The sequence below is a fragment of the Callospermophilus lateralis genome, unplaced genomic scaffold (genome assembly GCF_048772815.1).
Source record: "Callospermophilus lateralis isolate mCalLat2 unplaced genomic scaffold, mCalLat2.hap1 Scaffold_43, whole genome shotgun sequence".
Lineage (NCBI taxonomy): Eukaryota > Metazoa > Chordata > Mammalia > Rodentia > Sciuridae > Callospermophilus > Callospermophilus lateralis.
The window spans coordinates 13,248,631-13,260,809 of record NW_027514380.1 but is presented as its reverse complement, the minus strand read 5'-3'; the positions used below and the strand labels follow the sequence as shown (position 1 = coordinate 13,260,809).

At 39.1% G+C, this 12,179-nt stretch overlaps 2 pseudogenes; one reads left to right on the top strand and one right to left on the bottom strand.

Annotated features, from left to right (window-relative positions):
• Nucleotides 1-4,686: 4,686 nt before the first annotated feature.
• Nucleotides 4,687-5,167, bottom strand: LOC143389034 (2',5'-phosphodiesterase 12 pseudogene; annotated as a pseudogene).
• Nucleotides 5,168-8,075: 2,908 nt separating this feature from the next.
• LOC143389033 (voltage-gated potassium channel KCNC4 pseudogene) lies at nucleotides 8,076-11,999 on the top strand (annotated as a pseudogene).
• The last annotated feature ends 180 nt before the right edge of the window (nucleotides 12,000-12,179 follow it).

Below are 12,179 nucleotides of genomic sequence, written 5' to 3'. Positions count from 1 at the left end.
CCAAAATGACCAGAAACACTAATCATATCTCAATAATAACCTTAAACATTAATGGCCTAAACTCATCAATCAAAAGACACAGACTGGAAGTTTGGATTAAAAACAAGACCCAACAATATGTTATCTCCAAGACAAAGATCTCATGGGCAAAGGCATTCACAGACTGAAGGTGAAGGGATGGAAAAACACATATCCTTCACACAGATCCCATAAACAAATAGGGGTTTCTATTCTCATGTCAGATAAAGTGGACTTCAAGCCAAAGTTAATCAGAAGGGACAAAGAAGTACACATCATACTGCTTAAGGAAATTTCACATCAACAAGAGGTAACAAATATAAATATTTATAACCCAAACAAAGGAGCATCTACATATCTCAACAAAACCTTTTCAAATAAATGAATGAGTCAAATAAATCACAACACAATAATACTGGGTGACTTTTTAGCACCACTGTTGCATTACTAGAGAGATTTTCCAAACAAGAACTTAACAAACTATGGAACTAAATAAGACGATCAATGATTTAGACTTAACAGACTTATATAAAATATTTCATACATCACTGAGAGAATACACTTTCTTCTCAGCAGCACATGGATCCTTCTCTAAAATAGACCATACTTTATGCCATAAAGCAACTCTTAACAAATAAAAAAATAATAATACCCTGCTTCCTATCAGATTATTATGGAATAAAATTAGACATCAATGACAGAATAAAAAAATAGAAGCTACAGTAATACCTGAAGACTAAATAATATGCTCTTGAATGACAAATGGGTAACAGAATAAATAAGGGATGAAATAAAAATACACCTAGAGGTAAATGAGAATAGTGATACAACATACCCAAATCTCTGAAACTCCGTGAAGGCAGTGCTAAGAGGAAACTTCGTTGTATTGCTCTCAATGATTAAAAAATAGAAAGTCAACAATGAGACTTACCATTACATCACAAAGCCCTAGAAAGGAAAAACAAATCAAAACCAAAGGCAATAGAAGACAGGAAATAATTAAAATCAGAGCTAAAATCACTGAAATTAAAATAAAAGAAACAATTCCAAAAAATGACAAAACAAAAACTGGGTTCTTTGAAAAAATAAATAAAATTGATAAACACTTAGTCATGCTCATGTACAGAAAGAGAGAGAAAACTCAAAACTACTAAAATTCATGATGAAAAAGGAAATATCATGACAGACACTACTGAAATAGAGAAGGTAATTAGAAACAATTTAAAAAATGTATACTCCAAAAAATAGAAAATCTTGAAGGTAATGACAAATTTCTAGAGACGTATGACCTACCCAAACTGAACCAGGTGGGCATACACAATTTAAACAGATCAGTCTCAAGCAATAAAATACAAGATGCCATCAAAAGCCTACAAATCAAGAAAAACATAGGACCAGATGGATTCTCAGTTGAGTTCTACAAGGCCTTCAAAGAATAATTAACCCTAATACTTTTCAAATTATTCCATGAAATGAAGGGAATCCTTCCAAACTCATTCTAGGAAGCTAGTATCACTCTGATACCCAAATCAAACAAAGATACATCAAGGAAAAAAACTTCAGACCAATATCTCCGATGAACATAGATGCAAATATTCTCAATAAAATTCTGGCAAATTGAATACAAAAATATATTTAAAAGATAGTGCACAATGATCAAGTGAGGTCCATCTCAGGGATGCAGAGTTGGTTCAACATATGGAAATCAATAAATGTAATTCATCACATCGGTAGACTTAATGACAAGAATCATGATCATCTCAATAGATGCAGAGAAAACATTTGACAAAAATACATAAATGGATATTCATGTTTAAAACACTAGAAAAACTAGCAATAGTGGAACCATACCTCAAAATTATAAAAAGCTATCTATGCCAAACCCAAGGCCAATATCATTCCAAATGGAGAAAATTTAAAAACATTCCCTCTAAAAACTGGAACAAAACAAGGATACCCTCTTTCACCACTTTTATTCAACATTGTCCTTGAAATGCAGTCAGATCAGTCAGAAAGAAAAAAGAAATTAAAGGAATACAAATAGGAAAAAAAGAAAAACCATCACTATTTGCCAATGACATTATTCTATATCTAGAAGATCCAAAAAAATTCCACCTGGAAACTTCCAAAACTAATAAATGAATTCAGCAAAGTACCAGGAAATAAAATTAACACCCATAAATCAAATGCATTCCTATACATCTGTGATGGATCCACTACAACAAGAGAAATTAGAACTACCCCATTCACAGTAGCCTGAAAAAAAATAAAATATTTGGGAATCAATCTAACAAAAGAAGTGAAAGACCTTTACAATTAAAACAACAGAAAACTAAAGAAAGAAATTGAGGAAGACCTTAGGAGATGGAAAGCTCTCCCATGCCCCTGGATAGGCAGAATTAACATTGTCAAAATGGCCATACTACCAAAAGCACTATACAGATTTAATGCAATTCCTATTAAAATCCCCAATGACATTCCTCATAGAAATAGAAAAGGCAATCATGAAATTCATTTGGAAAAATAAGAGACCCAGAATAGCCAAAGAAATGAAGCAGGAGGCATCACAATACCAGACCTTAAATTATACTATAGCCATAGTAACAAAAAGGACATAGTATTGGCACCAAGACAATTATGTAGACTGACGGTACAGAATAGAGGACACAGGCACAAACCCACATAAATACAGTTATCTCATACTACACAAAGGTGCCCAAAACATACAATGAAGAAAAGATAGCCTCTTCAACAAATTGTGCTGGGAGAACTGGAAATCCACATGTAGCAAAATGAAATTAAACCCCTCTCTCTTAACCTGCACAAAAATCAACTCAAAGTGGACCAAGGTCTCAAGCACTAGAGCAGAGACCCTGCACCTATAAGAAGAAAAAGTAGGCCCAGATCTCCACCATGTGGGCTTAGGAACTGACTTCTTTAACAAGACTCCTAAAGTTCAAGAAGTAAAATCAAGAATCAATAAATGGGAGGGATTCAAACTAAAAAGCCTCTTCCCAGCAAAGGAAACAATCAATAACATGAAGATAGAGCCTACATAAATGGGAGAAAATGTCTACCACACACACCTCAGTGAGAGCATTCATCTCCAGGATGTATAAACAATTAAAAAAAAAAAACAAATAATCCAATCAATAAATGGGCAAAGGAACTGAACAGACACTTCACAGAAGAAGAAATATAATCAATCAATAAACATATGAAAAAATGCTCATCGTCTCTAGCAGTTAGAGAAATGCAAATCAAAGCTATTTAAGATTCCATATCACTCCAGTCAGAATGGCAATCTTCAAGAATACAAGCAACAATAAATGTTGGTGAGGACATGGGGACAAAGGTACACTCATATATTGCTGGTGGGACCTCAAATTCGTGCAACCACTATGAAAAATAGTATGGAGATTCCTAAGGAAACTTAGAATGTAACCACCATTTGACCCAGTCATCCCACTCCTAGGTTTATATCCAAAGGACTTAAAATCAGCATACAACAGTGACACAGCCACATCAATGTTTATAGCAGCTCAATTCACAATAGCTATACTATGGAACCAACATAGGTGCCCTTCAACAAATGAATGGATAAAGAAACAGTAGCAAATATACACAATGGAATATTACTCAGCCTTAAAGAAGAATGAAATTAAGGCAAATGGATGAAACTGGAGAATATTATGCAAAGTGAAATAAGCCAACCCCAAAGAACTAAAGGCTGAATTTTTTCTCTGATAAGCGGATGCTAATTCACAGCAAAGGGTGAGGTGTGGGAACAGAGTTATTTTGGACCAGAGAGGGGAGTGAAGGGAGGGGAAGGGGTATGAGAGTAGGAATAATAGTAGAATTGATCAGACACTATTACCCTATGTGCATATGTGATAACATGACCGTATAACTCTACATCATGTACAAACTGATGAATGAGAAATTGTACTCCATTTATGTAGGATGTATCAAAATGCTTTCAACTGTCTTGTGTGACTAATTAGAACAAATTAAAATACATATTCAAAAAAGATTTTATGTCTTTCACTTTAACCTCTGTGTATTTTTTCATCTGATTATATAAACATGATTCAATCTGAAATGTATGTCATGAAAAATAATTAAAAGGTCATTTAAATGATACTTAAAATTCTTAATTGCTAGCTTAAAAATATTTATAAAAATCTACACAATATTTTAACTTCCTTATTTTTTTTGTAACACATTTGTTTTTCCTCCAAGTGTAGAGAGAAAAAGGGTCTAGATGATGTAAACGTACACAGTCTTGTAACAAAGACATCTGGAGCGTAACCGTAGGCCATGAACAGGAGGTTTTAGCACAGTATCTAGATCTCCTCTTTGAAAGTTACATATGGAGGGGGATAGTAAAGGATAGGAAAGGCAGCAGAATACAACAGACCCTAGTATGGTAATGTATAAATCAATGGAAGTGTAACTGATGTGATTCTGCAATTTGTATACGGGGTAAAAATGGGAGTTCATAACCCACTTGAATCAAAGTGTGAAATATGATATATCAAGAACTATGTAATGTTTTGAACAACCAACAATTAAAAAAAAGAAAAAAAAAAGAAAGTTACATATGATCTTTGATTCACATCAAACTTTCTACAGAGTAACGAACTTCCTTTTTAGACTTCAATTCCATTAAACAGAAATCAATTTCCATTTTGGACCACATACAAGGGCTATGTGATCAGAGGGTTAGGAAACATTAGGTAAGACCCAGTGGGTGGTAACATCTTTATGACGAGGTAATGGAATCCCCTATTCAACCTGTAAAGCAGGTAAGTCAGTGAAAGTGTGACCTAGACATCCAGGAATGGCACCAGCACAACTGTGCAAGCAGATTTACCAGAAGCACTTTACAGTTTGAAGAAATGTGTGAGAGACATGTTGCCTCTTTCCTCTTCCCCATTGGAAGCCCAGTTCTTCATGATCCTCTGGAATGATGACAAAATGACTTGTTCCTGTTGATGGTGTACTATTAAAGTCCCTACAAAACATAACGGAGGTGACAAAGTACAGATCACATGTCTAATGTGAGCCAAGCTATTGCCATTTGAATGAGATGAATGTACCCACATTTTGGACACCCATAGAAATGGGTATTAGCAGCACATATGTTTTTTGATTTTTATTCTAATTTGTTATATATGAGAGCAGAATGCATTACAATTCATATTACACATATAGAGCATGATTTTTCATATCTCTGGTTATTTACAAAGTGTATTCACACCATTTGAGTTCTTAGGGTAATGATGTCCATCTCATTCCACCATCTTTTTTATATCCCTTTCCCCCTCCCTTCCCTTCCCTCCCCTTTGTCCCATCTAGAGTTCATCTAATCCTCCCATGCTTTCCTTCCTAACCCCACTATGAGTCAGCCTCTATACCAGAGAAAACATCCAGCATTTGGTTTTTTGGGACTGGCCGGCTTCACTTAGCATTATCTTCTCTAACTTCATCCATTTACCTGCAAATGCCACGATTTTATTCTCTTTTAATGCTGAGTGATATTCCATTGTGTATATATATCACAGTTTCTTTATCCATCTACTGAAGGGCATCTAGTTTGGTTCCACAGTTTAGCTATTGTGAATTGAGCTGCAATAAACACTGATGTGGCTGTGTCCCTGCAGTAGGCAGCTTTTAAATCCTTTGGGCACAGACTGAAAAGTGGGATAGCTGGGTCAAATGGTGGTTCCATTCCCAGTTTTCCAAGGAATATTCACAATCCTTTCCATATTGGTTGCACTAATTTGCAGTCTCACCAGCAATATATGAGTGTGCCTTTTTCCCCACACCCTCGCCAACACTTATTGTTGTTTGTCTTCATAATAGCTGCCATTCTGACTGGAGTGAGATGAAATTTTACACTGGTTTTGATTTGCATTTCTCCAATTGCTAGAGATGTTGAATGTTTTTTCATATATTTGTTGATTGATTATATATCCTCTTCTGGTAACTGTCTGTTCATGTCCTTGATCAATTTATTGATTGGGTTATTTGTTATTTTGGTGTTTGGCTTTTTGAGTTCTTTATATTCCCTAGAGATTAGTGCTCTATCTGATGTGCGTATGGCAAAAATTTGCTCCCAGGCTGTAGGCACTCTATTCACCTCACTGACTGTTTCTCTTGCTGAAAACAAGCTTTTTAGTTTGAACCCATCCCATTTAGTAATTCTTGATTTTAATTCTTGCACTATAGGAATCTTATCCTACATGATGGAGATTGGGGCCTACTTTTTCTTCTATTAGACTCAGGGTCTCTGGTTTAATTCCTAGGTCCTTGATCCTCTTTGAGTTGATTTTTGTGCATGGTGAGAGATAGGGATTTAATTTCATTTTGTTGCATATAGATTTCCAGTTCTCCCAGCATTATTTGTTGAAGAGGCTATCATTTCTCCAATGTATGTTTTTGGCACCTTTGCTAACATAAGATGACTGTAATTATGTGGGTTAATCTCTGTGTCCTTTATTCTGTTATATTGGTCTACCAGTCTGTTTTTTTGTGCCAATACCATGCTGTTTTTGTTACTATTGCTCTGCAGTATAGTTAAAGGTCTGGTATAGTGATGCCACCTGCTTCACTCTTCTTGCTAAGGATTTCTGTAGCTATTCTGGGTCTCTTATTTTTCCAGATGAATTTCTTAACTGCTTTTTCTATTTCTTTCTGTGTGTGTGTGTGTGTGTGTGTGTGTGTGTGTTGCTGGGGGCTGAACCCAGGGCCTTGTGCATGAAAGGCAGATACTCTACCAATTAAGCTATATCCCCAGCCCCTGCTTTTTCTATTTCCATGAGGAATGTCATTGGGATTTTGATTGGAATTGCATTAAATCTGTATAGTGTCTTTGGAAGTATGGTCATTTTGATAATATTAATTCTGCCTATCCAAGGCCAAGGTAGATCTTTCCATTTTCTAAGGTCATCTTTAATTTCTATCTTTAGTGTTCTGTAGTTTTCATTGTAGAGGTCTTTCACCTCTTTTATTAGGTTGATTCCCAAGGTTTTTTTTTTTTTAGGCTATAGTAAATTTGATATATTTTTATAAGTAGTATAGTTTTCCTTGTTTCCCTTTCAGAGGACTTGTCACTGATATACAGAAATGCCTTTGATTTTGGGGTGTTGATTTTGTATCTTGCTACTTTGCTGAATTCACTTACTAGTTCTAGAAATATTCTAGGGAAATTTTTTGGATCTTCTAGGTATAGAATCATATTGTTGGAAAACAGTGCTATTTCAAGTTCTTTTCCTATACTGTATCCCTTTAATTTCTTTCGTCTGTCTAATTGCTCTGGTCAGTGTTTCAAGAATGATGTTAAATGCAAGTGGTAAAAGAGGGCATCCCTGTCTTGTTCCAGTTTTTAGAGGAAACACTTTCAATTTTTCTCCATTTAGAATGATGTTGGCCTGGGGCTTAGCATAGATAGCTTTTACAATGTTGAGATATGTTCCTGTTATCCCTAGTTTTTCCAGGGTTTTGAACATGAATGTGGTGCTGTATTTTGTCAAATGCTTTTTCTGCATCTATTGAGATGATCATATGGTTCTTATCTTTAAGTCTATTGGTATGATGAATTACATTTATTGATTTCCGAATGTTGAACCAACCTTGCATCCCTGGGATGGATCTCACTTGATCATGGTGCGCAATCTTTTTGATATGTTTTTGTATTCGATTTGCCAGAATTTTATTGAACATTTTTGCATCTATGTTCATTAGAGAGATTGGTCTGAAGTTTTCTTTCTTGGATGTGTCTTTGCCTAGTTTTGGAATCAGAGTGACATTGGCCTCATTGAATGAGTTTGGAAGTGCTTCAGAGCACAGGGCCACAGCATGGGTAGGGACAGCCTCCCAGGCAGTGCAGAGCATCCTCTATCACTTTCTTGGGGGTAGAGATCCCAAGGTCAAAAGTGCATGTACCAGGCCCAGCCTCCACTGGACACTCTTCCCCACTCCCTGCTGGACCCAAAGGCAGCCCGTTGCCTGGAGTGCAGGGAAGATCAGCAGTAGTCAGATGACAGCTTGGGATGGGAGTGGATGGCCCATTCACACCCATCTCAGTCCAAGTAGAAGATGGCGGAGAGCAAGACAATGGCCAAGGTCCACCACTCTCTGGCTCCGCAGCTCCAGGCTTGGCTTCCTTGTACCTGCGGAAGAAAGAGAGCCGGAGGGAACCCCGAATTCTAGGTCGGGGTGCACTGAGAAGCTGGCCATCGTGATGTGGTGTGGCAACTGAGGCGGGTTGCACGCCACCTACCTGCAGCACCGCGCACCCTGCCAGGCAACCCCCTGGAGCACAGCTCCCGCCACCTTTCTGCTCTTTTTAGTGGCGGCTGCCTGAGCCTGGCCCTGGAGGGCATCGGTATCGATCCTGCGGAGGGCCCGACCCAGGCGGCTAGCTCCTGTAGCTCTGGGTATTACAGTGGCTGCCCGGGGCCAGCGCCAAGGACAAGCACAGCCTGGGCTCCCAGGGCGCATGGCTGAGGAGATAAGCAGCCAAGCAGCCGCCTGGTGTCCAGTGGAGACAGAGAAGACTCCTACTGTTTAATATTATTTTAAGAGACAATAAGTACAGTCGGCTCCAGAGACTGAGGCAGGAGGATCACAAGTTTAAAGCCAGCCTCAGCAACTTAGCGAGGCCCTGTCTCAAAATAAAATATAAAAAAAAGGCTGGGAATGTGGCTCAGTGGCTAAGCACCCCTGTGACCAATCCCTGGAAAGGAAGGAAGGAAGGAGGGAGGGAAGGAAGGAAGGAAGGGAGGAAGGGAGGAAGGAGATGAAGAGGGTTTGCAAGTCCACCGGAGTGCATCAGGCAAGACAAGATGATATAGGCAGGACCTCACAGACCATTGTGAAACCTTCTGGGCTTTTACACTAATACTAGTATTTTTGAAGAGGTTGGAACACAAGACTAATGCATTTTCTCTCAATCCACCTTCGACTGCTTGAGTTTAGTCTTAGAGCAGTGAACATGTGATTATACAACTGTTCTGTTAAGCAATTTGAAACTAAAGATCAAAAGCCTTAAAATGGTCAATGCCCACCACTCATAAAAAAAAATAACAAAAATCACATTTTTGAATAGAAAAAAAAAATAATGGTAATATAGCTCAGAATAAGATTAACAAAAAATTGCAGAACCTATGCAAACAGTTTTCAAATTCTAAAGAGTTAGATGAAAGGAGATTTAAATAACAGAGCAAACCCCATTCTCAGCCTCAATGGTATAAATTTTATGTATTTATTTTTCACACATATTATTTATATAGTTGCTTGTTATTTATTATGTATTACCTATGCCTATAAATTTAATGTTATTCTTATAAAGATGAACAAATTGGTCTTTTATACTAAACAGTATCATTCTAAAGTTTGTATGAAGAAATAAACTTGTAAGGATGATCAGGAAAACTCTGTAGAAGCCCTAAAGCGTACAAGTCCTATGATGTGTGAAAGTGTATTTAAAACATGGGCTGTCTGATCTTACCACTCTCATTCAATGACATGTTCATTTCTAAACATTGCAACAAGCCCGTAACAAAAGGCATGCAGGTGGGAAAAGAAGAAATAAACCGCCCCTGTTTGCAGATGACATTATTAACTACTTAGAAAATCCTCTGGAATCTACTAAAAAAACTCTTAGAACTAACAAGTGGATTTAGAAAGATGAAGAGATACAAGATGACACAAAATCAATTGCATTTCTACGTACTGAAAACAAAAAAAGTGGAATCACAATATAAAAACACAAACCATTCATAATAGCTTCAAAGGAAATGAAATACTTAGGCATCAATCTGATAAAGCATACCTGATCTGTATGCTAAAAACTACAAAATTCTGGTGAAAGAAATCAAAGCCAACTAAGTATTTGGAGAGATATGCTGTATAAATTGGAAGACTCAATATAGTGAAATTTCAATTCTTACTTCATTAATCCATGGGCTCACAAGTTACTATCCGAATTCCAGCTAGGTCTCTTAAATTTTATTTTTTTAACTGATACATAAAATCATAAACGTTATACATATTAATGGAGCAACATGATGTTTTAATACATGTTTACGCTTTGTCATGTTTAAACCGGGTAAAACACACCTATTTTCTCAAACATTTATCATTTCCTTATTGGCAAAATTTTCAAATTTCTTCCTTCTGGTTTTTTGGAATTATAGTACATTATTGTTACATACAGTACATTGCTTCTCTTTTGGCTGAGATGGAGGTCAGCAATTTTTTTTTTTTTTTTGTAGACCAAGCATTGATTCAGGAAGATTCAAAAATAGTGTTAGAAGGAAAATGAAGTAGAAGGAATCACTCTTTCCAATGTTAAGCACTACTTTATAACTACAGTAAACAAGACTGTGTGGTATTGGCAGAGGGACAGATGACATACAGATAGTGGAACAGAATAGAGAACCCAGAAATAGAACAACACTCAGCATTCAATTAACATGTGATAAAGAAGAAAAGACAATCCAGCTGGGAGAAATGATCTTTTAAACCAATGACGGGGCAACTGCACATCATGGGCAAAGCCAAACCCCAAAACCCTTATGTCACTCAAAGAATCATGGACTTACATAAGGTAACTAATAAAATTTCTAAGAGAAAATTGAGAATAAAACCTTTATGACCTACAACTAGGCAAAGAATCCTTAGATGAGACAATAAAAGCACAATTCACAAAGGGGAAGATAGACAAATTAGACTTCATAATAATTTTAAACATTTTCTTTCCAAAGATTTCATTAAGAAGATTAAAATAGGGGCCAAGCCGCAGAGGGGGCTGCCACCGCCTCCTGCCTCCTCCTCGTCTCCTCCCCCTTCCCCCGTCTGACACTGCCTCCTCTGGAAGGGTGTTTGGAGGGCAGCGTCCGCCCCAAGCCGGAGCCCCGCAGCGCTTCTTATGATCAGCTTGGTGTGGTGTGTGTCTCCTCCTACCGCGGGCACAAGTCGGGGAACAAGCCTCCGTCCAAAACATGTCTGAAGGAGGAGATGGCCAAGGGCGAGGCGTCGGAGAAGATCATCATCAACGTGGGGGGCACGCGACAAGAGACCTACCGCAGCACCCTGCGTACTCTGCCGGGCACCCGCCTCGCCTGGCTGGCTGATCCCGTCGGCGGGGCGGCCAGAGTCCGATGGGGCGGTGCGGGCAGCAGCGGCAGCAGCGGTGGCGGAGGATGTGAATTTTTCTTCGATCGGCACCCGGGCGTTTTCGCCTACATGCTCAAGTACTACCGCACTAGCAAGCTGCACTGCCCCGCCAACGTGTGCGGGCCGCTCTTTGAGGAGGAGCTCACCTTTTGGGGCATCGACGAGACCGACGTGGAGCCCTGCTGCTGGATGACCTACGGCCAGCATCGCGACGCTGAGGAGGCGCTGGACATCTTCGAAAGCCCAGACGGGGGTGGCGGTGGAGCCGGGCCCAGTGACGAGGTCGGCGATGATGAGCGGGAGCTAGCCCTGCAGTGCCTGGGGCTGCACGAGGGAGGCGGAGGTCCTGGCGCCGATCTGGGGGCTGCCGCGGCTGGCAACCACGCATGTGGGCACTCTTTGAGGATCCCTACTCCTCCCAGGCGGCCGGGGTGGTAGAATTCGCCTCCCTCTTCTTCATCCTGGTCTCCATCACCACCTTCTGCCTGGAGACTCACGAGGCCTTCAACATCGACCACAACGTGACAAAGATCCACCGGGTGGGGAATATCACCAGTGTGCGCTTCCGGCGGGAGGTGGAGACGGAGCCCATCCTCACCTACATCGAGGGCGTGTGCGTCCTGTGGTTCACACTGGAGTTCCTGGCGCGCATCATGTGCTGCCCCGACACGCCTAGGCCGGGCCCTGCTGCCCTGTCTGCATGCCTTCAACTGTCATGCTGTGCTCAAACCTCAATAAAGACATCGGAGTGTCCTGTTGGTCCTCTAAAAAAAAAAAAAGAAGAAGAAGATTAAAATACAAACTACAGACTGGGAAAAATGCCTTCACATCACATTTCCAGTCAAGGACTAGCATCTATAATATTTTAAAACTTCAAAATTAAATATTAAAAAATGAAAAATTCAGTTTAAAGATGGACAACATAGGCTACATCCAAAAGGATGTACAAATGGTAAATAAGTACATGAAATCAA